Source organism: Arachis duranensis, chromosome 1 (assembly GCF_000817695.3).
Source record: "Arachis duranensis cultivar V14167 chromosome 1, aradu.V14167.gnm2.J7QH, whole genome shotgun sequence".
In the NCBI taxonomy this organism is placed as follows: domain Eukaryota; kingdom Viridiplantae; phylum Streptophyta; class Magnoliopsida; order Fabales; family Fabaceae; genus Arachis; species Arachis duranensis.
Window position 1 is genome coordinate 54,203,361 of NC_029772.3, and position 22,526 is coordinate 54,225,886.

Here is a 22,526-nt window from a genome sequence, read left to right on the forward strand (position 1 = left end):
TGCCATTGGAGCAAACAACTTTGAGCTTAAGCCTCAATTAGTTTCTCTGATGCAACAGAATTGCAAGTTTCATGGACTTCCATTGGAAGATCCTCATCAGTTTTTGGCTGAATTTTTGCAAATCTGTGACACTGTTAAGACCAATGGAGTTGATCCCGAGGTCTACAGACTCATGCTTTTCCCTTTTGCTGTAAGACACAGAGCTAGCATATGGTTAAACTCACAACCTAGAGATAGCCTGAACTCTTGGGAAAAGCTGGTCAATGCTTTCTTAGCTAAATTTTTTCCACCTCAAAAGATGAGTAAGCTTAGAGTGGAAGTTCAAACCTTTAAACAGAAGGAAGGTGAATCCCTCTATGAAGCTTGGGAAAGATACAAGCAATTGATCAGAAGGTGTCCTTCTGACATTCTTTCAGAATGGAGCATCATAGGTATATTATATGATGGTCTGTCTGAGTTATCCAAGATGTCATTGGATCATTCTGCAGGTGGATCTATTCATCTGAAGAAAACGCCTGCAGAAGCTTGGGAACTCATTGAAATGGTTACAAATAACCAGTTCATGTACACTTCTAAAAGAAATCCTGTGAACAATGGGACAACACAGAAAAAAGGAGTTTTTGAGATTGATACTCTGAATGCCATATTGGCTCAGAACAAATTATTGACTCAACAAGTCAATATAATTTCTCAGAATCTAACTGGATTGCAAGCTGCATCTGGCAGTGCTAAAGAAGCCTCCTCTGAAGTAGAAGCTTATGACCCTGAGAATCCTGCAATGGAAGAGGTGAATTGCATGGGAGAACCCTATGAAAACACCTACAATTCTTTATGGAGAAATCACCCAAATTTCTCATGAAAGGATCAACAGAAGCCTCAACAAGGCTTCAACAACAATAATGGTAGGAAAAACAGGTTTGGCAATGGCAAACCTTTCCCATCATCTTCTCAGCAACAGACAGAGAACTCTGAGCAGCATCGTTCTGGCTTAGCAACCATAGTCTCTGATCAATCTAAGACCACACTAAGTTTCATGAATGAAACAAGATCCTCCACTAGAAATTTGGAGGCACAAGTGTGTCAGCTGAGTAAGAGAGTTACTGAAACTCCTCCTGGCACTCTCCCAAGCAATACAGAAGAAAATCCCAAGAGAGAGTGCAAGGCCATAACCACGTCCAACATGGCCGAATCTGTGGAGGAGGGAAAGGCAGTGATTCCCAGTGAGGAAGACCTCATGGGACGTCTGCTGACCACTAGGGAGTTCCCCTCTGAGGAACCGAGGGAATCTGAGGCTCATATAGAGACCATAGAGATTCCATTAAACCTACTTCTGCCATTCATGAGCTCTGATGAGTATCCTTTCTCTGAAGAGGATGAAGATATTACTGAAGAGCAAGTTGCTCAGTATCTAAGAGCAATCATGAAGCTGAATTCCAAATTATTTGGTAATGAGACTTGGGAGGATGAACCTCTATTGCTCATAAAAGAACTAAGTACATTGGCTCAGCTAAAGATACCTCAAAAGAAACCGGACCCTAGAAGGTTCTTAATACCTTGCACCATTGGCACCATGACCTTTGAGAAGGCTCTGTGTGACCTGGGGTCAAGTGTAAACCTCATGCCACTCTCTGTAATGAAGAAACTAGGGATCTTTGAGGTACAAGCTGCAAGAATCTCACTGAATATGGCAGACAATTCAAGGAAACAGGCTTATGGAGTTGTAGAGGATGTCTTAGTGAAGGTTGAAGGCCTTTACATCCCTGCTGACTTCATAATCCTGGACACTGAGAAGAATAAGGATGAATCCATCATCCTTGGTAGACCCTTCCTAGCCACAGAAAAAGCTGTGATTGATGTTGACATAGGAGAGTTGGTCCTTTAAGTGAATGAGGACAACCTTGTGTTTAAGCTCAAGGATCTCCTTCTGTACACATGGAGAAGAAGCATGAAAAGCTTCTCTCAATACAGAGTCAAACAAAGCCCCCACATTTAAACTCTAAGTTTGGTGTTGGGAGGCCCCAACCATGCTCTGAGAATTTGTGAAGCTCCATGAGAGCTCAATGTCAAGCTATTGACATTAAAGAAGCGCTTATTGGGAGGCAACCCAATCTTTATTTATCTATGTAAATTACCATTTTCCATTGTTATCTTATATTTTCATTAGGTTGATGATCATGTGGAGTCACAAAAATAACTACAAAAATCAAAGCAAAACTAAAAAATAGCATTAAAAATAGCACACCCTGGAGGAGGAGCTTACTAGCATTTAAACGCCAGTAAGGGTAGCAGAATGGGTGTTAAACGCCTAGTCTGGCACCATTCTGGGCGTTTAACGCCAGCAGACTGATGTTAAACACCAGAAAGGAAAGCAAAGTTGGCGTTCAACGCCAGAAAGGGAAGAAAAGCTGGCGTTAAACGCCAGAAATAGGCAGCAACCTGGCGTTTAACGTCAGGATTGGCACTCAGAGGGCGTTTACATGCCAGAGTGGTGCAGGGATGAGAAATTCTTGACACCTCAGGATCTGTGGACCCCATAGGATCCCCACCTACCTCAACTCACTCTCTTTCTTCTTCATACATTCCAATAACACCCTTCCCCAAATACCCTTCACCAATCACCTCCATCCACTCTTCCCCAAAAACCCCACCTACCTCAACATTCAAATTCACATCCTTTACCTCCCAACCCAACCCTCACACACGGACACCCCTCTCTTCCACTCCTATATAAACCCCTCATCACCCCTTGGCCGAACCCTACTTCACCCTCCTTCTCGTCCATTTCTTTCATCCTTTGTTCGAGGACGAGCAAACCTTTTAAGTTTGGTGTGGTAAAAGTGTTGCTTTTTGTTTTTTCCATAACCATTTATGGCACCTAAGGCCAGAAAAACCTCTAGAAAGAGGAAAGGGAAGGCAAAAGCTTCCACCTCTGAGTCATGGGAGATGGAGAGATTCATCTCAAAGGTCCATCATGACGTTACCTATGCAATTTAGCTAGAATTGTCATAGAGGAAGACATCCTCATTGAACAGGACAAGCCCATCACTAAAAAGAGGATGGAGCAAACAAGAGAGCCCACTCATGGACCTCAACAAGAGCATGAGGAAGTCCCTCATCAAGAAATCCCTGAGATGCCTCAAGGGATGCATTTTCCTCCACACAACTATTGGGATCAACTCAACACCTCTTTGGGAGATTTGAGTTCCAATATAGAGCAACTAAGGATAGAGCACTAAGAGCACTCCATTATTCTCCATGAAATTAGAGAGGATCAAATAGCCATGAGGGAAGAGCAACAAAGGCAAGGAAGATACATTGAGGAGCTCAAGCACTCCATAAGATATTCAAGAAGGAGAACTAGCTGCCATCACTAAAGTGGACCCGTTCTTTAATTTTCTTGATCTTATTTTTCTATTTTTCGATTTTTTATGCTTTATGTGTTATCCATGTTTGTGTCTTCATTACATGATCATTAGTGTCTAGAGTCTATGTCTTAAAGCTATAAATAATTCGATGAATCCTTCACCTCTCTTAAATGAAAAATGTTCCTAATTACAAAAGAACAAGAAGTACATGAATTTCAAATTTTATCTTGAAATTAGTTTAATTATTTTGATGTGGTGACAATACTTTTTATTTTCTGAAATGAATGCTTGAACAATGCATATTTTTTATAGTGAAGATTATGAATGTTAAAATTGTTAGCTCTTGAAAGAATGATGAACAAAGAGAAATGTTATTGATAATCTGAAAAATTATGAAATTGATTCATGAAGCAAGAAAAAGCAGTGAAGGAGAAAAAAAAAGGTAGCGAAAAAAAAGAGGCGAAAAAGAAAAAGAAAGAAAAAGAAAAAGCAAGCAGAAAAAGCCAGCATCCCTTTAAACCAAAAGGCAAGGGTAAAAGATGATCCAGGGCTTGGAGCATTAATGGATAGGAGGGCCCAAAGGAGTAAAATCTTAGCCTAAGCGGCTAAATCAAGCTGTCCCTAACCATGTGCTTGTGTCATGAAAGTCCAAGTGAATAGCTTGAGACTAAGTGGTTAAAGTCGTGGTCCGAAGCAAAAGAGTGTGCTTAAGAACTCTAGACACCTATAACTGGGGACTTTAGCAAAGCTGAGTCACAATCTGAAAAAGTTCACCCAGTTATGTGTCTGTGGCATTTATGTATCCGGTGGTAATACTGGAAAACAAAGTGCTTAGGGTCATGACCAAGACTCATAAAGTAGCTGTGTTCAAGAATCAATGTACTGAACTAGGAGAATCAATAACACTATCTAAAATTCTGAGTTCCTATAGATGCCAATCATTCTGAATTTCAAAGGATAAAGTGAGATGCCAAAACTGTTCAGAAGCAAAAAGCTACTAGCCCTGCTCATCTAATCGGGACTAAGTTTCAGTTATATTGTGGAATTCATTGTATATTCTCTTCTTTTTATCCTATTTTGTTTTCACTTGCTTGGGGACAAACAACAATTTAAGTTTGGTGTTGTGATTAGCGGATAATTTATACGCTTTCAGCATTATTTTTAGGTAGTTTTTAGTATGATTTAGTTAGTTTTTAGTATATTTTTATTAGTTTTTATCAAAATTCACATTTCTAGACTTTACTATGAGTTTGTGTGTTTTTCTGTAATTTCAGGTATTTTCTGGCTAAAATTGAGGGACCTGGGCAAAAATCTGATTCAGAGGCTGAAAAAGGACTACAAATGCTATTTGATTCTGACCTCCCTGCACTCGAAAAAAAATTTCTGGCACTACAGATTCCCAATTGGCTCGCTTTTAATTACGTTGGAAAGTAGACATCTTGGGCTTTCCAGAAATGTATAATAGTTCATACTTTGCTATAGATTTGATGGCCCAAACTGGCGTTTCAAGTCAGCATAAAAATTTTGGCGTAAAACGCCCAAACTGGCACCAGAATTGGAGTTAAACGCCCAAACTGGCACCAAAGCTGGCGTTTAACTCCAAGAAAAGCCTATGCACGAGAAAGCTCCAATGCTGAGCCCAAGCACACACCAAGTGGGCCCCAGAAGTGGATTTCTGCATTATTTACTTATTTCTGTAAACCCTAGGTTACTAGTTCTCTATAAATAGGACCTTTTACTATTGTATTTTCATTCTTTTGATCATCTTTGATCTTGGGATCAGGTTGTTGAACCCTTTCTATTGTTTCATGTTATTTGGGAGGCATGGCCACTCGACCATACCTAGACCATGTTCTTATGTATTTTCAACGGTGGAGTTTCTACACACCATAGATTAAGGTGTGGAGCTCTGCTGTTCCTCATGAATCAATGCAATTACTACTGTTTTTTCTATTCAATTCAAGCTTATTCTTGTTCTAAGATATTCACTCATACTTCAACCTGGTGGATGTGATGATCTGTGACACTCATCATCATCCTTCCCTTATGAACGCGTGCCTAACAACCACCTATGTTCTATCTGCGAGAGCTTGAGTATGTATCTCTTGAGTATGTATTTGCTAGAATCACATGGGCAACATTCTTGAGATCCGAAAAGTCTAAACCTTATCTGTGGTATTCCGAGTAGGATCTGGGATGGGATGACTGTGATGAGCTTCAAACTCGCAAGTGTTGGGCGCAGTGACAGTGAGCAAAAGGATCAATGGATCTTATTCCGACATGATCGAGAATCGACAGATAATTAGCCATGCGGGAAACCGTAGAGGACCATTTTCACTGAGAAGATGGATGGTAGCCAGTGACAACGGTGATCCACCTACATACAGCTTGCCATGGAAAGGAGTAAGAATGATTGGATGAAGGCAATCGGAAAGTAGAGGCTCAGAGGGAACAAAGCATCTTCATACGCTTATCTGAAATTCCCACCAATGAATTGCATAAGTATTTCTATCCTATTTTATGTTCTAGTTCATTTTTTTAATTATCAACACCCCATAATCATTTGAATCCGCCTGACTGAGATTTACAAGATGACCATAGCTCGCTTCAAGCCGATAATCTCGTGGGATCGACCCTTACTCACGTAAGGTATTACTTGGACGACCCAGTGCACTTGCTGGTCAGCTGCACGAAGTTGTGTATCACGATTTCGTGTACCACTCATTATTCAACTCAACTCTCTTGAAAACCCCTAATTAATAAATTAGCACTCTCTCTGCAACTCGTTGGGAGACGACCTGGGATTCATACTCCCAGTATTTTATTTCTAAATTTTGTGACAACTCTTTTAAATTGATACGCGAAATTTTCATTGGTTTAGATACTATACTTGCAACGCTGATTTCTCTATAAATTCTTGATTGGTGATTGATAAAGCACTATTTTATGGTTTATCTTATGCTCAATTGAGTGGTTTTTATCAACTCTTTACTCACTTATTCATACAATTCGCATGTTTTACATTTTCCTTCCTGATTTTGTGCTATGATTGAAAACATGCTTCTTTGATCTTATATTTGCTTATTATTAATCCTCTCTTATTACCATTAGATGCCTTGATATATGTGTTAAGTGTTTTCAGATATTATAGGGCAGGAATGGCTTGGAGGATGGAAAGGAAGCATGCAAAAATGGAAGGAATACAAGAAGTTGGAGAAACTGCTAAGCTGTCCAGCCTGACCTCTTCACACTCAAACGGCTATAACTTTAGCTACAGAGGTCTAAATGACGCGGTTCCAGTTGCGTTGGAAAGCTAACGTCTGGGGCTTCGATTTGATATATAATATGCCATAGTTGCCTTGACGCTAGGTAATGCGAACGCGTCGCATCTGCAAACTTCAATCCGCGCGGCCGCGTGGGCGACACCTCCGCGTCACTTTCCCGCGACCTGAACGTACCAGAATATGCAGGGGGCGATTTCTGGGCTATTTTTGACCCAGTTTTCGACCCAGAAAACACAGATTAGAGGCTATAAAGTGGGGGAATGCATCCATTCATGAGGATGCTTTTCATAATTCATAATTTGTAGTTTAGATGTAGTTTTTAGAGAGAGAGGCTCTCTCCTCTCTCTTAGGATTTAGAAATTAGGATTTTTAGAAATTAGGATTTATTTCAACTCTTCATCAGGTTCAATATTTCCATTACTTTATATTTAGCTCTTATTTTCAGATACTTTAATGCTTTTATTGATATTTGATTTATGTTGCCCAATTGGCTTATAAACTTTTCATGTTAGGATTATACATTATTGAGATGTTTTCAGATTTATGATTTCAATTCAGCTTTCCACATTCTTGGCTTTGGTTAGGAAATCAGTAACTCTTGAGTTATCAAACTCAATGTGATCGATAACCGCTATCTTTACTAATTAGCTTGAACTTCTATAATCCTAATCTTTTCCTAGGAATTAACTAGGATTTGAAGATCAAACTAATTAGCCACTTGACCTTCCTTTGCAATAGCAGAGGTTAACTAAGTGGAGTCAAGATTCAATTTTCGTCATCATTGATAAGGATAACTAGGATAGGCCTTCCAATTTCTCACACCTTGCCAAGAGTTTATTTTACAGTCATTTATTTATTTTAGTTGTTATTTATTTTATTTGTTCCTTATTCTCAAAACCCCCAACTTACAAACTCCTAACCAATAATAAGAACATACCTCCCTGCAATTCCTTGAGAAGATGACCCGATGTTTAAATACTTCGGTTATCAGTTTATTTAGGGGTTTGTTACTTGTGACAACCAAAATATTTGTATGAAAGGACTTTTGTTGGTTTAGAAGCTATACTTGCAACGGGAATTTATTCTGAATTCTAGATCACACAAAAGTTCTCTCATCATGTGGACAATCTAATGAATAACGTAGCATGAAAGAGACATTAGAAACTCCGGTGGACAGTAAGGAGCATGAATTTGTACTGGAACAAGTGGAGGAAGCTGGAATTATTAAAGAGGAAGAAGTGGTTAAAGACTTAGGAGATGCAGAACCTCCAGGGGAAATTCAAGTCATAAAGCCTCCTTCCAAGGTATTTGAAATTGATGTTGAGGAGGGTGTACAACCTCCAAGGCATATCATAATAGAAGACTTGGAAGAGGTTAATCAAGAGATGGAGATTCAAGAAGACGAGGCACAACCTCCCATGCCCTTGGTGCACAATGAAGAAGAGTTTGAATTAGAAGAAAGCTACCAAGAGGAAGAGGTTGAAATCAAAGAAGTTTGCAAAGAGGTGGAAGTTGTCAAAGAGCACAAGGGAGTGGAGCTTGAAATCACCTTGCCAAAGTTATCGGAGACCCCTCCCCCTAAGTTGCCATCATCCTTCACAACATTCAAGTGGGTAAAATTCATATCCCTTAGCTTTCTAACCCCACTTGAATATGGGCTACTGGAGACGGATGGTCTACTTAGAGCTCTTTGTGGCATTAAGAGTAAGAGGAATATGGTCAGTGGTAAGAATTGTCCTATAAGGTTCATTATGGTTGGAACCTCAAAATTTAAACGCAAAGGTTGGTATAGAGCTCAATTGAATGGGTCTAGGAAGTTGTTTGGACGCTTCAGTGAGAATTCTAAAGCTGAACCACCCGGATGGAATCATGATAATCAACTTGAAGACGGGTGTAGAAACAAGATTTGGGATCCCAGAGGATATTGGAATTGCAAACATTGGTGGAGATTCCTAGATTAATACAAGCATAAGCCACTATGACAAGGAGCTCACCAAATGTCCAACTTAAGGACTTTAACTAAAAGTGCTAGGTGGGAGACAACCCACCATGGTATGATCGTCCCTTTTCAGTTTTAATTCTAGTATGTTTTGTTTGTTTTTGAAATTTTATTGAACCTGGAATCATGCATAGCATTCATATTAAGCATTGCATTCTGCATATTGCATAAAAAAAGGGGAAACCCACACGCGACGCGGCAGCGTCGCTGACGCGTCCGCGTCACTAGTGCGTTGGGTAGAAAAGAGTTGAACAGAGAGTCATGCGAGACCGTGGCTAGAGGTGCGCCTTTAGCATAATTTGACCCCACGCGACCGCGTCGCTCACGCGACCGCGTCATGTGGAACTTTGACCTCCCACGCGACCGCGTCACCCACGCAGCCGCGTGCCATGAAAATCAACGTCAAAAAGGTGCATGGCCGAAAGTTGTGCTGGAATTGGGCTGGACTCGTGCTAGCAGCCCAAGCCCTCCCACGCGAACGCGTGCCCCACGCGGCCGCGTCGTCTTTCAAAAATGGCCATCCATGCGATCGCGTCACCCACGCGACCGCGTCACCCAGATTTTTGGCAAAATGCAATTCAAACAGAGAGTTGTGCAAATGCGAGGCTGCACTCGCGCCACTAGCACAAATCAAGTGACGCGATCGCATGACCCACGTGTCCGCGTCGCCTGACCTTATTGCGCACCACGCGGCCGCGTCACCCACGCGACTGCGTCGCCAGCGTCGCACACCTTAACCTAATATGCCAAAATATTTTATCTTTTCTTCCCCAATCCTAATTTTTCCTCCCTCCTTTCTTACTTACTTCTTCTTCCCTTCTTTCCCTTCTCATTCTTCTTATCTTTCATTTTCTTTTACTTAATTGCATACTTTCATTCATTGCATTATTTTCATTGGTGTTGGAATTTTATTTGGGTCATTGTTTTTTTCTATATTTTTGTGGATTATTTGACAATTATATATTACTTTTTAAAGAGTTGCTTGCATGTTCAATTTAATACTTTCAAATAGCTTATTTACCATGCATGCTATGTGTTTGTCAAAACGCCCGTATGGCATTGTGCACTATTTTTAAGATTTCTTTTAATCTACTACTATAAATGCTTGCTTTTCACAAAACCCTTTTTATATTTTATTAATTAAATATAATTGTTATTACAAACATGTTGTTAGTTTGAAAGACTTGGTAATCTAACTTGGACATTGAATGCTTGATCTATGCTACTCATGCCTTTGCCAGCATGCCAATAAACACCTTGCATTCACTTGTTATCATATGCACTAGCTATTTTCCATTGATGACTTTTCACATGTACTCATGAGCGTGTGTTAACGTCATTCTTCTTTATTGTGCATTGATTACCACCTTTCCTGCTCTCTTCCTTGCTCTAACCCTTAGGCTCTAAAAGTTACTTTCTTTTTCCCTTTTCAGGATGGCCACCAAGAAGGGTAAAGAGAAAGCTACTCCCAAATCACCGGCAAGGAATGGAACAAAAAGAGCCCCAGTTGAAGCAACCCGTCCACTTATATATCTTAGCATGCACCGAGGACAGTGCAATCTTTAAGTGTGGGGAGGTCGATACCGATCTCCATGGGTTAGCTATTTTCTTCTTTTCAACACCATTGTTTTATTTTCTTTGTTTGTCCATTATTGCATTTGCATGTTTAATTGCATGTTTATTTAATTTTATGCATTTAGCTACTGCTTGGTTAAAATAATAAGTTTCTTTTTAAGATCCTATTTTTGAAAAATTTCACTAATTTAAATTGAAAATTTTTGTGTTAAATTTGTTTGAAGTTGTATTTGGAACAAGGTTTTTGAGCCAAAGAACACACAACCTGTGAGATTTTGAGCTTATTTACATGGTTACAATATTTAACTATAAATTTTTATTCTTGTGTGTTTTCTTCTCTATAATTGCAATCTTTGCTTTGTTCAATTCTATATGTCCAATATTTAATATATTTACATGCTTGCATATGATTGAGGCCATTGTTTGATTCTAGTTCATTTATCCCAAAATTAGCCTACCTTTTACATCACCCTTGTTAGCCCCCTTGAGCCTTTAATTCCCTCTTATTCTATAAACCACAACACTAGTCTTAAGCAGAAAAACAAATTTAAAATCCCAAGTTGAATCCTTGGTTAGCTTAAGATAAAAATTGTGTAATTGTTTAAGTGTGGGAAACCTATTGGGAACATGGATGATAGAAACAATGGGTGGGAAGTTGAAAAGAATGAAATAATTCAAAATAAAATTTTTGGGAAGCATGCCCATGTGAAATCAAAATAATTGAATTACCATGTGCATTAAAAAAATATATAATTCAGTATTTGAATAAAGAGGATACAAAAGAATTCCCCAAATGCAAAATAAAGCAATGCACATGGGACAAAATTAAAACTAATGCATGAGCATGTAACATCAAAAGTGGGAAAAATATGGGAGAATAGGTAAAGAAGCTTTGCTTGACAAAGTATGTATGTTAGGTGAGATCTTAGACTAATCAAGGATTCACTTAATTAGCTCACTTAGCCTTATATATATATCCCTACCTTTACCTCAGCCCCATTACAACCTTGAAAAGACCTCATGATGTTTGCATTAGTATACTAAATATTTGTTGATTGGTTAGATGAAGAACAAAGTTTTAGAAAACATGATTAGAGAAGAGTAGAGAGATTGACCCTAGACACTTAAGAGATTTGAGCACATATACACTACCAGTGAGGGTTCAATGCTTGATTCTATATTCCCTGCTTTCATGAGCGATCTTCTTACAAGTTTACTTTTTTTCACTGTATGATTTGAATTAGTGAAATCTGATTTATGTTTGTCTTGGAGAACTTATTTATTTTTAACCAAGTAGGTAGAAAGATTTTGCATTTAGTTGCATTCATAGGTTGCATCTCATATATTCTATCATTCCTCTTCATCTCATTATAGTTTCTCTTGAGCTTAGCATGAGGACATGCTATTGTTTAAGTGTGGGGAGGTTGATAAACCACTATTTTATGGTTTATCGTATGCTCAATTGAGTGGTTTTTATCAACTCTTTACTCACTTATTCATACAATTCGCATGTTTTACATTTTCCTTCCTGATTTTGTGCTATGATTGAAAACATGCTTCTTTGATCTTATATTTTCTTATTATTAATCGTCTCTTATTACCATTAGATGCCTTGATATGTGTGTTAAGTGTTTTCAGATATTATAGGGCAGGAATGGCTTGGAGGATGGAAAGGAAGCATGCAAAAATGGAAGGAATACAAGAAGTTGGAGAAACTGCTAAGCTGTCCAGCCTGACCTCTTCACACTCAAACGGCTCTAACTTTAGCTACAGAGGTCCAAACGACGTGGTTCCAGTTTCGTTGGAAAGCTAACGTCCGGGGCTTCGATTTGATATATAATATGCCATAGTTTCCCTGACACTAGATGACGCGAACGCGTGATCCAGGCGGACGCGTCGTATCTACAAACTTCAATCCGCGCGGCTGCGTGGGCGACGCCTCCGCGTCACTTGCCCGCGACCTGAACGTACCAGAATATGCAGGGGGCAATTTCTGGGCTATTTTTGACCCAGTTTTCGACCCAGAAAATATAGATTAGAGGCTATAAAGTGGGAGAATGCATCCATTCATGAGGATGCTTTTCATAATTCATAATTTGTAGTTTAGATGTAGTTTTTAGAGAGAGAGGCTCCCTCCTCTCTCTTAGGATTTCGAAATTAGTATTTTTAGAAATTAGGATTTATTTCAACTCTTCATCAGGTTCAATATTTCCTTTACTTTATATTTATCTCTTATTTTCAGATACTTTAATGCTTTTATTGATATTTGATTTATGTTGCCCAATTAGCTTATGAACTTTTCATGTTAGGATTATACATTATTAAGATGTTTTCAGATTTATGATTTCAATTCAGCTTTCCACATTCTTGGCTTTGGTTAGGAAATCAGTAACTCTTGAGTTATCAAACTCAATGTGATCGATAACCGCTATCTTTACTAATTAGCTTGAACTTCTATAATCCCAATCTTTTCCTAGGAATTAACTAGGATTTGAAGATCAAACTAATTAGCCACTTGACCTTCCTTTGCAACAGCAGAGGTTAAGTAAGTGGAGTCAAGATTCAATTTTCGTCATCATTGATAAGGATAACTAGGATAGGCCTTCCAATTTCTCACACCTTGCCAAAGTTTATTTTACAGTCATTTATTTATTTTAGTTGTCATTTATTTTATTTGTTCCTCATTCTCAAAACCCCCAAATTACAAACTCATAACCAATAATAAGAACATACCTCCCTGCAATTCCTTGAGAAAATGACCCGAGGTTTAAATACTTCGGTTATCAATTTATTTAGGGGTTTGTTACTTGTGACAACCAAAACGTTTGTATGAAAGGACTTTTGTTGGTTTAGAAGCTATACTTGCAACGGGAATTTATTCTGAATTCTAGACCACGCAAAAGTTCTCTCATTAGTGATCTTTCCACTATGTCATCCTTCTTTAGTTCTACTTTGCCATCATACTGCTACAGCTCGCCCAGTCTTTCCTGCAGAAAAAAAGAAACCAATTTGAATGCTGATAAATAATTTTAGTTTAATTGCATTTTGCTCTCATCATTATAGATTGTGTGTTATCAATTAAAAAATCATAATATAACGTGTTCCATGGCAAAAGCACTAACTTGCTTATATCATCAAGATGATCATCAAAATCTACAATACCCTTCCATTTCTCGGTTGAAATATAGTCCAACAAGATCAGATTTTCTGATGGCTCTTAGAGAGTATCGACTATTCCCTTCCGACTGAACCAACTTTGAGTTCTTAGATGCATCCCTAACATAAAGATAAATCATAAGAAAAAGGTAATATTGGTTAATGTAACAAACAAGATAAGAGTATAAAGTATAAACACTTAGAACCATATGTTAATGATTTCCTTTTTATAATTTACTAAAAGAAATAACAAATGAATATGTCGTTTAGATGCATACAGAGATAAATAGCATGTGATCTATTTTATCCATACAAATGTTGTTTGAAACCTTATAACGCATCAAGTCTGTGCCTACATAACAAACCTAAACAAATTGCATGAAAGAACAATTTCATTCTCCTATTCATCAAACTAGACAAATCAATATGCTGCAAAATGTTGGCAATCAAACAGGGAACTCTATTTTCTGGAAACCGAGACCGAGAGAATGATGCAACATATTTAGAGGCGTAATTTATAATCATGCATCAGATCTTAGTTCCAAAATATTACAAATTGCAACACAAAGATGTTGGCCCCAATATCCCTCTAAGTTATTATCTAAATTTAGAGCTTAATACAGCAAAAAAGGGTAAAAAAATAAAAAATAAATAAATTAATCAAAATAGAGCATTTATCTCAAAGTGCTAAAGGGGACTACAAAAGATGCACATATTCTAACAGCTTCAATTCTTACAAATGCTAGTAAGGATTTATAATCAAATGTGCTTTTGTACAGAATCCCAAACACAATCCACAGAGTAAATACAAATATACAATCATAATAGAACAAATGATGATTAAAGGCTTTGATGATTGTGGTTTCCTATATAAACGCTGCTAACCTGCATTTCAGCGCTACGATCCTTGCTCTTTTTCAAAGCTTCAAGCTTCTTGTTATCGAACTGCAAATAAAAGGTAAGGAACAACACGAAAATGACAACCACAACCACACGAATCATAACAAAAGAGTAATCTGTCTCAATGGCAACAGATAAAACATTCTTGTAGGCATTGATGAACATATGTGGGGCAGCTGCAAGGGTCGGGTATGAAATGGCCAATGAGAGTGCGGTCACCATTGAGACTCCAATGGCAAACTCCTCAACAAGGTCGTCGTCAGTGAGATCAAGAAACTCAGGGCTAAATACTAAACCATTGCCATAGACAGGACAATAAGACCATATGAGAAGGGCCTGATGCCAAGCTTGGAAAGCAGTGCAGCTTCAGAAGAACCGACCTTGTCACCCTTCTTAATAAGTTCCACAGGGGTGATAATTTCAAAAGTACCGTTGTTGATCATGGTTGGAATATTCAGAACCTAAATTGTGAAGACTGACATAAGCACCAAAATCAACAAGAAGAATAAATGAGATCAACAAGAACGAGATTGCATACCTGGAAGAAAGAGGTCTATGAGGGGTGATGAGCGGAAATTGTCTATCGGTAAAGAAATTCACAAATGAAATCTCGTTGCAAGTATAGTTCTAAACCAACAAACAATTCCTCAATCAAAAATTTGTTTGTCACAAGTACAAACCCCGGTAAAAATAAACCAAAGTATTTAAACCTCGGGTCGTCTCTCAAGGAATTGCAGGGAAGTGTGATCCATTATAGGTTATGGGTTGTATATTTTGGGGTTTCAAATAAGGAACAAGAAAAATAAATGAAAATCAAATGATAAAAAGGTCTTGGCAAGGGTTGATGGTTAAGGATCTTTATCCTTATAACTAACCACAATATGATAATTGCAAGGATCAATCCCATTAAGTCATCCTCTAACAAGTGAAGGAAAGTGAAATGAGCTATATTAATTCTAATCCATAAGTCCTAGCCACTCACTAATTGACTTAGTGAAAGCTATAGTCAATGGACACCAATCATCAATCATTTGGACATTAGCAACTCAAGTTCACCTAAGTTACCATCCCAAGCCAAGAGTATAAAAATCTACTCTAGCATCCTACCAAGCATTTTATCAAACACTTGGAAGGCATAAAAGGAAAGCATAATAAAATGACAAGAAATATAAAATCTAACACTACCAAATGCAAGGAAATAACAATAACAAAGCAATTAAACATAAAGGAACATAAAACATGTAATTACATTAATAGAAATCAAAGGAAACAAAAGTGCATGAACATGAGAATATCAAAATAAAGGAAATAACAAATAAAACTAAGAAAACAAGGATGTAGCAACAAGAAATTGAAAAGGAAAGTAAATGAAATCAACAATTAAAACCAAGATCTAAGAAAATCTACCCTAATTCTAACCTAAATTCTAGAGAGAAGGCAGAGCTTCTTTCTCTAGAACTCTAACCTAAAACATGATGAAAACTTCAACTAACACTACTTGGTTCATCCCCCTTCAATCCTTGGGTTCAATAGCATCAGAAATGAGTTGGATTGGGCCTAAAATGAGCTAGAAATCGCTGGCCATAAGTTACTTAAAATGACCCACGCTGATCCTACGACGTGTGCACGTGGAATGACACGTACGCATTCTTAAACGCCAAGCAACTATGACAAATTTTATATCAATTTGAAGCCCCAGATGTTAGCTTTCCATCGCAATTGGAACTGCCTCATTTAAACCTTTGTAACTCAAGTTATATTTGATTTAGTACGAAGAGGTCAGGATTGACAGCTTAGCAGTTCCTTCATTTCTTCATGAGTTTTCCATTTTTACATGCTTTTTCTTCATTCCCTCAATCCAATATTTGCCTTCTAAACCTGAAATCACTTAACAAACATATCAAGGCATCTAATGGAATCAAGGTGAATTAAATTTAGCTATTTTAAGACCTAAAAGCATGTTTTCACTCTTAAGCACAATTAAAGGAGAATTACAAAAACAATGCTATTTCATTGAATAAATATGGAAAAACATGATAAAATCCCTCTAAATTCAACACAAGATAAGCCCTAAAAATGGGGTTTATCAACCTCCCCAAACTTAAACAATAGCATGTCCTCATGCTAAACCAAGAAGGTCAAGAAAAGGGGTATGAACATTTATTCAATGCAAAGGAACTATATAAACCTATCTACATGCATGCAACTAAATGTAATATGACGCTATCTACTTGGTTAAGAGAAAATCAATCTCCAAGACATACATGAACAAGTAGGGCCAAGATTAGTATGATGGTTCATGAATCCTATCAATTCAAATATCAAAATGAAGTTCAAATAGATTTGCAAGAAGAAAGCTCATGAAAGCCGGGAATAAGGAATTGAGCATCGAACCCTCACCAGATGAGTATCCGCTCTAGTCACTCAAGTGTTTAGGGTTGATTCACTCAATTTTCCTCTAATCATGCTTTCTAAGATTTGTTTTTCATCTAACAATCAACAATTATTCAATGCATGCATACATATATCATGAGGTCTTATCATAGGTTGTAATGGGGCTAGGGTCAAGGTAAGGTTATATATGGCTAAGTGAGCTTAAAATTTGAATCTTTGATTAACTTAAGCTCTCACCTAACCAATAATGAGGGAGAAACAATTCCACACAAACTCACGGCAAGTGTACCGAGTCGCATCAAGTAGTAATAACTCACATGAGTGAGGTCGATCCCACAGGAATTGATGGATCGAGCAACTTTAGTGAGGTGATTAATTTAGTCAAGCTAACGGTGGTGAATTGAGTGAAATTAAACTAGCAGAAGGTAAATTACAGTGAATTAAAAGTGCAGAAGAAGTGAATTACAGAAACTTAAAGTGCAAGAAAGCAAAAGAGGTGAAACTTAAATTGCAAGAAAAGTCAATGACTGAAGCTTAAAGTGCAATGAATTTAAATTGTTGAATCTAAAGTGAAATGGAACTTAAATTTCATGAAGAATAAAGGGATTTGGGTGCTAGGAATTAAAACAGAACTGAAAAATGTGAAATACAGTAAACTAAAGAGCTCTTCAGATGAGGAAATTCAAAAACAAATGAATTCAGTACCAAAACAGAAATGTAGAAGTGCAGAAGAATCAAAATAAAATGAAAACTTAAATCTTAATTGTTCTCTTAATAAAACAGAAAAGAAGAAATTGCAGAAGGAAGAAGACGAAAACAGAAAAGAAAAGAAAACCCAGATCTGATCTTGATTCTCCAATTCCATAAGGGAAAAATTAAAAGAAAGCTTTCTATTCTACTCCTACTCCTACTGCTCTCTATTAGAGCCTAACCATTCTCCTCAATGAAATGAAACTGATGCCTTTATATAGGATTTTACAAAATGAAATGAAATTGAAATTGAAAATAATTTATAATTAAATGCCAAATTCCTATTCTAGATGATCCTTGGGCCTTTGAGTGATGTCAATTAGGCTCTGGTTGCTTTTGGGCTTTTGTTGGTTTGGCCTTGTATGAAGTGGGTCCGAGTGGCAATTGTTTGAAGTGGGTCAGGGGCATGCTTGTTGATGCTCCCAGTGGAGCGCTCCGTTGAGAAAATGAGCATCCTGTTCACTCACCAAGCGTGCTTCCTTTGGGTGCGCATCTTTCTTCCCTGGTGCTCTCTTATTGCGTGCTATGTTCCTTGGTTGAGCGCTGCTCCTTTGGTATGCGCCTTTCCTTAGCCAGCGCTCTTCGAATGAGCGCTCCGTTGCTTTGTTCAAGCGCTACCCCAAATGTGTTTTTGGGCCTTAAAGATGCCTATCACTTGTGCTTCAATTTCATTCCAAATATAAATTATTATATATCGTTGGAAAGCTTTGAATGTCAGCTTTCCAACGCAACTAGAAGTGCATCAATTGGACATCTGTAGCTCAGGTTATGGTATTTTGAAAAAGACATGGTCGTGCTATCAGCGCCAAGTTAACTTAGTGAGCGCTCGGACAGCAAAAAGCTTGCTTCCAAGCTGAAATTCACGAAAAGGTTAAGAAAGTGAATGTGGTGCTCACTTACAAAGTGAACGCTAGCTATTTGTCACGCTTCCTTGATTTAGTCTTGGGCCATGCTTTTAAAAGCATGGCCTAAGGCTCCAAAGTGTGTCTAAACTCTAAAATGTGCCCCAAAATTCTTTTTTTCTTCTTTTGAGCTAATTTTGTGCTATTTTGCTTCTTTTTCCACTTATTTCCTACAAAATTTATAAAATCAAAAGATCAAAGAAATATACCATTTAAGCACAAAAGCATTTAATATTTAAGCACTAATCATCAATTTCTTGTATGAGAAAACATAGAAAAACATGACATGATGACATGTCATCACAACACCAAACTTAAACCTTGCTTGTCCCCAAGCAAGAAAAGAATCATGCAATAAAGATTGACAATCCAAGGTAAGAAGAATAGCAACTCAATGTTCATGGTTGGCTAGTTTTCTATGCATGCCACAATCACAAAAGAAAGGTAAATGATTGATGCTTCTATCTTGCTCAATTTATGAAATCTTTTCCTTATATTTCTTCCTTGAAATAAGCTTTTGATTTTCTTATTAGCTTCTCCTTTTGGGTGCTTTGCCCTATGAGTTGATAACAAAGCTACGACTCTAAATGCTTTGTTTTCAAGTATTACCACTTAATACATAAGCGCCACAACCATTTAATTAGAGGACTTCTTCAAGCTCATTTGTTTCTTTTCTTTACTCTCTAATCATTGATGCTCAGAGCCTTGAGCTTTGAGGGAGTGCTTTTGCACTTGAGCCTAGCCTTGACTCTAAGTGTTTTGTTTTCAGGCTTTTTGCTTGATACATAAACACCACAAGTACTTAACAAATGAAATTGTCATTGGTACTCAGAGCCTTCAGCTTTCTCATTCTTTCCCTTTTGCTTTTCTTGCCTTAATTTACAATTGCTTCTTCAAGGTTTTCATGATTTCCAAAGATTTCACAAAATGTCCTAGATGAAAACTTCAATTAAATAAAATCTAATGCAATTGAGCAACAATTAATCATACTAGCCTTCTAATACGTGTATGCCTATGCTAAGTTCTTCTTTAATGACCTTGTTTGTTTATGATCATGATGCTTTATTGCTTTTGAACTCATAAAATCCAAGATGGTAGTTATAATGTCACAGCAAGATGTTACAATTTACCAATCAAACTATGCTTATTCATACACACATGTATACAGAGAAGATAAAGACAGTCATGCAATTTACAGTGCTGGAAATAAGTAGGAAGAAAAAGGAACGTTACCACCTTGTAGTTCATCTTTACCATTGTTATCCTTTTCCTCCTATTCTTCCCCTTCCCATACCAACCTAGAGTGTTTGCTTATCCTCAAGCAACAATTGGTACAGTGTTGATGGGGTTTATGATAGATCATGAGTGTCTTACACAACAAAATATTAGTAGTACATGTGTTTAAGCAAGAAAAATGAAAAATAACAGTGAAGGCACACGGAACAGAGACATTATGATTGCCTAACTAAGAGGGTGTGCATGATACATTGCATAAAGAATAAGTGGCACACCAAACTTAGTGTGACACTTTCGGTTAGAATTGATGCAAGTATCCAGTAAAGATTGAAAATAAATTGTGTTGCATAGCAACACCAAACTTAGAATGCACTCATATGTCAATTTATTTGAACTAAAACTAAACAAAGGGAACTGTTATATGATAAATACAATTACCAAGGGAAAAATCTGTAATGAATAAGGATTTTTTGGTGAGGTATTTAACAAAAACAATTGAGGAGTAAAATAAATGGAAACATTAAAAACAAATACTTAACTAAAACAAAGAGAATAAAAAAATGTCGAACCAAAAGAAAGATAACACTGTAAAGGCATTATGATTATGTAGACAAGTGGTGTTGCTGGATTTCTTGCATAGAGAATTAAGTGCCACACCAAACTTAGAAACTTAGTGTGACACTCTCAATTTAGAATTGATGCAATCATCTATAAGGGTTGAAAATAAATTGTTGCAGGGAAACACCAAACTTAGAATGTAATCATATGCCAATTTATTGAAATTTAAACAAAGCAGACAGAGAAAATAAACAAAGAAAAGGAATAAAATGTTACCTAAGGTTGGGTTGTCTCCCAACAAGAGCTCTTTTAGTGTCATTATCTTGACATGTTGTTCTCAACTTTCTTCCTCTTCTTCCAGTTTGTTAAGAGGAATGACCTCAAGAGGGGAGAAGATTCAGCTTTTGTCCCCTGTTCCGGTCTCTCCTTAGCAAGCTTCCTTTTGTTAATGGCTTGATTGAGCTTGCTTGCTGGATCAAGGGTGGGATTGTTTGCAGTTGACCTTTTTTTGAATGTTGTCCTTGTTATCTTCGTCACAATCCTCTTTTTGATGCTCTTATTAATTGCCTTCACTTCTAGGATATCAAGTCTTGGTGGTTGTGTGTTGGTTTGAGTGTTCTCTTCATCAGAAGTTTCATGCATTGGTGGTTCAATGAGCCTTTCTTCTATCCAACTTTTTGCTTCACTTGAGTTTGGACTTCCTTGATTGTCTTCCTCACTTTCTTGTTTTTCTACTTCCTCTTTTGCACCACCGATTGGTCTTCATCTTCCTTGCTTAACAGTTCTGAGTGTTTCTTTATTTTCTCCAAGTGCTCATCCATCTTTTGAAAGAGGATTTCTTGCCTTTTCCAGGATTGTTCTTGTCTTTCCAATAATTCTCTGGACTTTTGAAGGGGATCCTCTGAAGGTTGAGAGTAATTTTGTGGACATGGATGTGTTGTGGTGAAGTTGTTTTGAGGGGTATGGAGTGAATTTTGTGAATTGTGTAATGAATTTTGTGGTTGGTGAGACGAGTTGTATGGATCTTGGAGAAAGCTGTGTGTTGAGGTATAATCAAGTGATGAAGAATTTTCAAAAGAGAAACTAGGAGGTGAGGGTGGACAATTTTGCATAAATGAATTAAAGGTTTGCTCAAGTGATGATGGCTCTTGATAAGTAGAGTGTGCAATATCAAATGCTCTCTGGTTTTGCTCCTTCCATCCACATTGTGAGTCATTAACGAATTCATCAAATATGGATCATATTGTGGCATTGGGGAACAATCTTGCATGAATTTATCGAAAGCACACTCTAGTGATGATGTCTCCAGTGATGATGTCTCTTGATGAACAAAGTATGGATCATCAAGATCTCTTTGATTTTGACCCTCCCAATCACAATCTGAGTAGTTGTTATAGCATTATGAATTATCTTGTGGCTTTGGGAGGTGTTCATACTTGTGTATTCCTTGTTGATACTCCCATCCACTATTAGCATAATAATATGAATTATTTTGTGGTGTTGGATAGTATTCCATGGAATTGTCTTGATTAGCATGTCCTCATTGGTTGGATTGCTCATAATCTGTTGATTCTTGGTGATATTCCTAGCCACCATTGGAATAATGACTTGAATCAATTTGTGGTGGTGGGCAATATCCCATATGATTTTCTTGCTCATCTTGTGGCTCTGAAGCATATCTCCATTGATTGAAGTGCTCAGAATCTGTGATTTCTTGGTGATATTCCCAGCCACCATTAGAATAGTCAATTGGTGATGGTGGATAATATCCCATGAAACTTTTTTGATCAAAAGATGAGTTGAACTCCATTTGAATTTTGTAAAATACATCCCCAATGAAAATTGAAATTCATGTCACAAGTGAGAATTTCTTAGTGAGGCAATAACTCAAACACCTTGGCATTAGAAAATTAAAAGAACAAAAACAAAGAAAATGCTTAATCTAGACTTCTCACCCACTTAATCATCGTCGATCTATATCATTCCCTGGCAACGGCGCCAATAACTTGATGAGGGAAAAATGATTCCACACAAAATCACCGTCAAGTGTACCGAGTCGCATCAAGTAGTAATAACTCACATGAGTGAGGTCGATCCCACAGAGATTGATGGATCGAGCAACTTTAGTAAGGTGATTAATTTAGTCAAGCTAACGGTGGTGAATTGAGCGAAATTGAACTAGCAGAAGGTAAATTACAGTGAATTAAAAGTGCAGAAGAAGTGAATTACAGAAACTTAAAGTGCAAGAAAGCAAAAGAGGTGAAACTTAAATTGCAAGAAAAGTCAATGACTGAAGCTTAAAGTGCAAGGAATTTAAATTGTTGAATCTAAAGTGCAATGGAACTTAAATTGCATGAAGAATAAAGGGATTTGGGTGCTGGGAATTAAAACAGAACTGAAAATGTGA

At 37.4% G+C, this 22,526-nt stretch overlaps 1 non-coding gene across 1 annotated transcript; it reads right to left on the minus strand.

The window, feature by feature from the left end:
• Positions 1–304: 304 nt before the first annotated feature.
• Positions 305–408, minus strand: LOC127742744 (small nucleolar RNA R71). The gene has a single exon (XR_008004138.1). It is a non-coding gene; the product is annotated as a small nucleolar RNA R71 (small nucleolar RNA).
• Between the last annotated feature and the right edge of the window lie 22,118 nt (positions 409–22,526).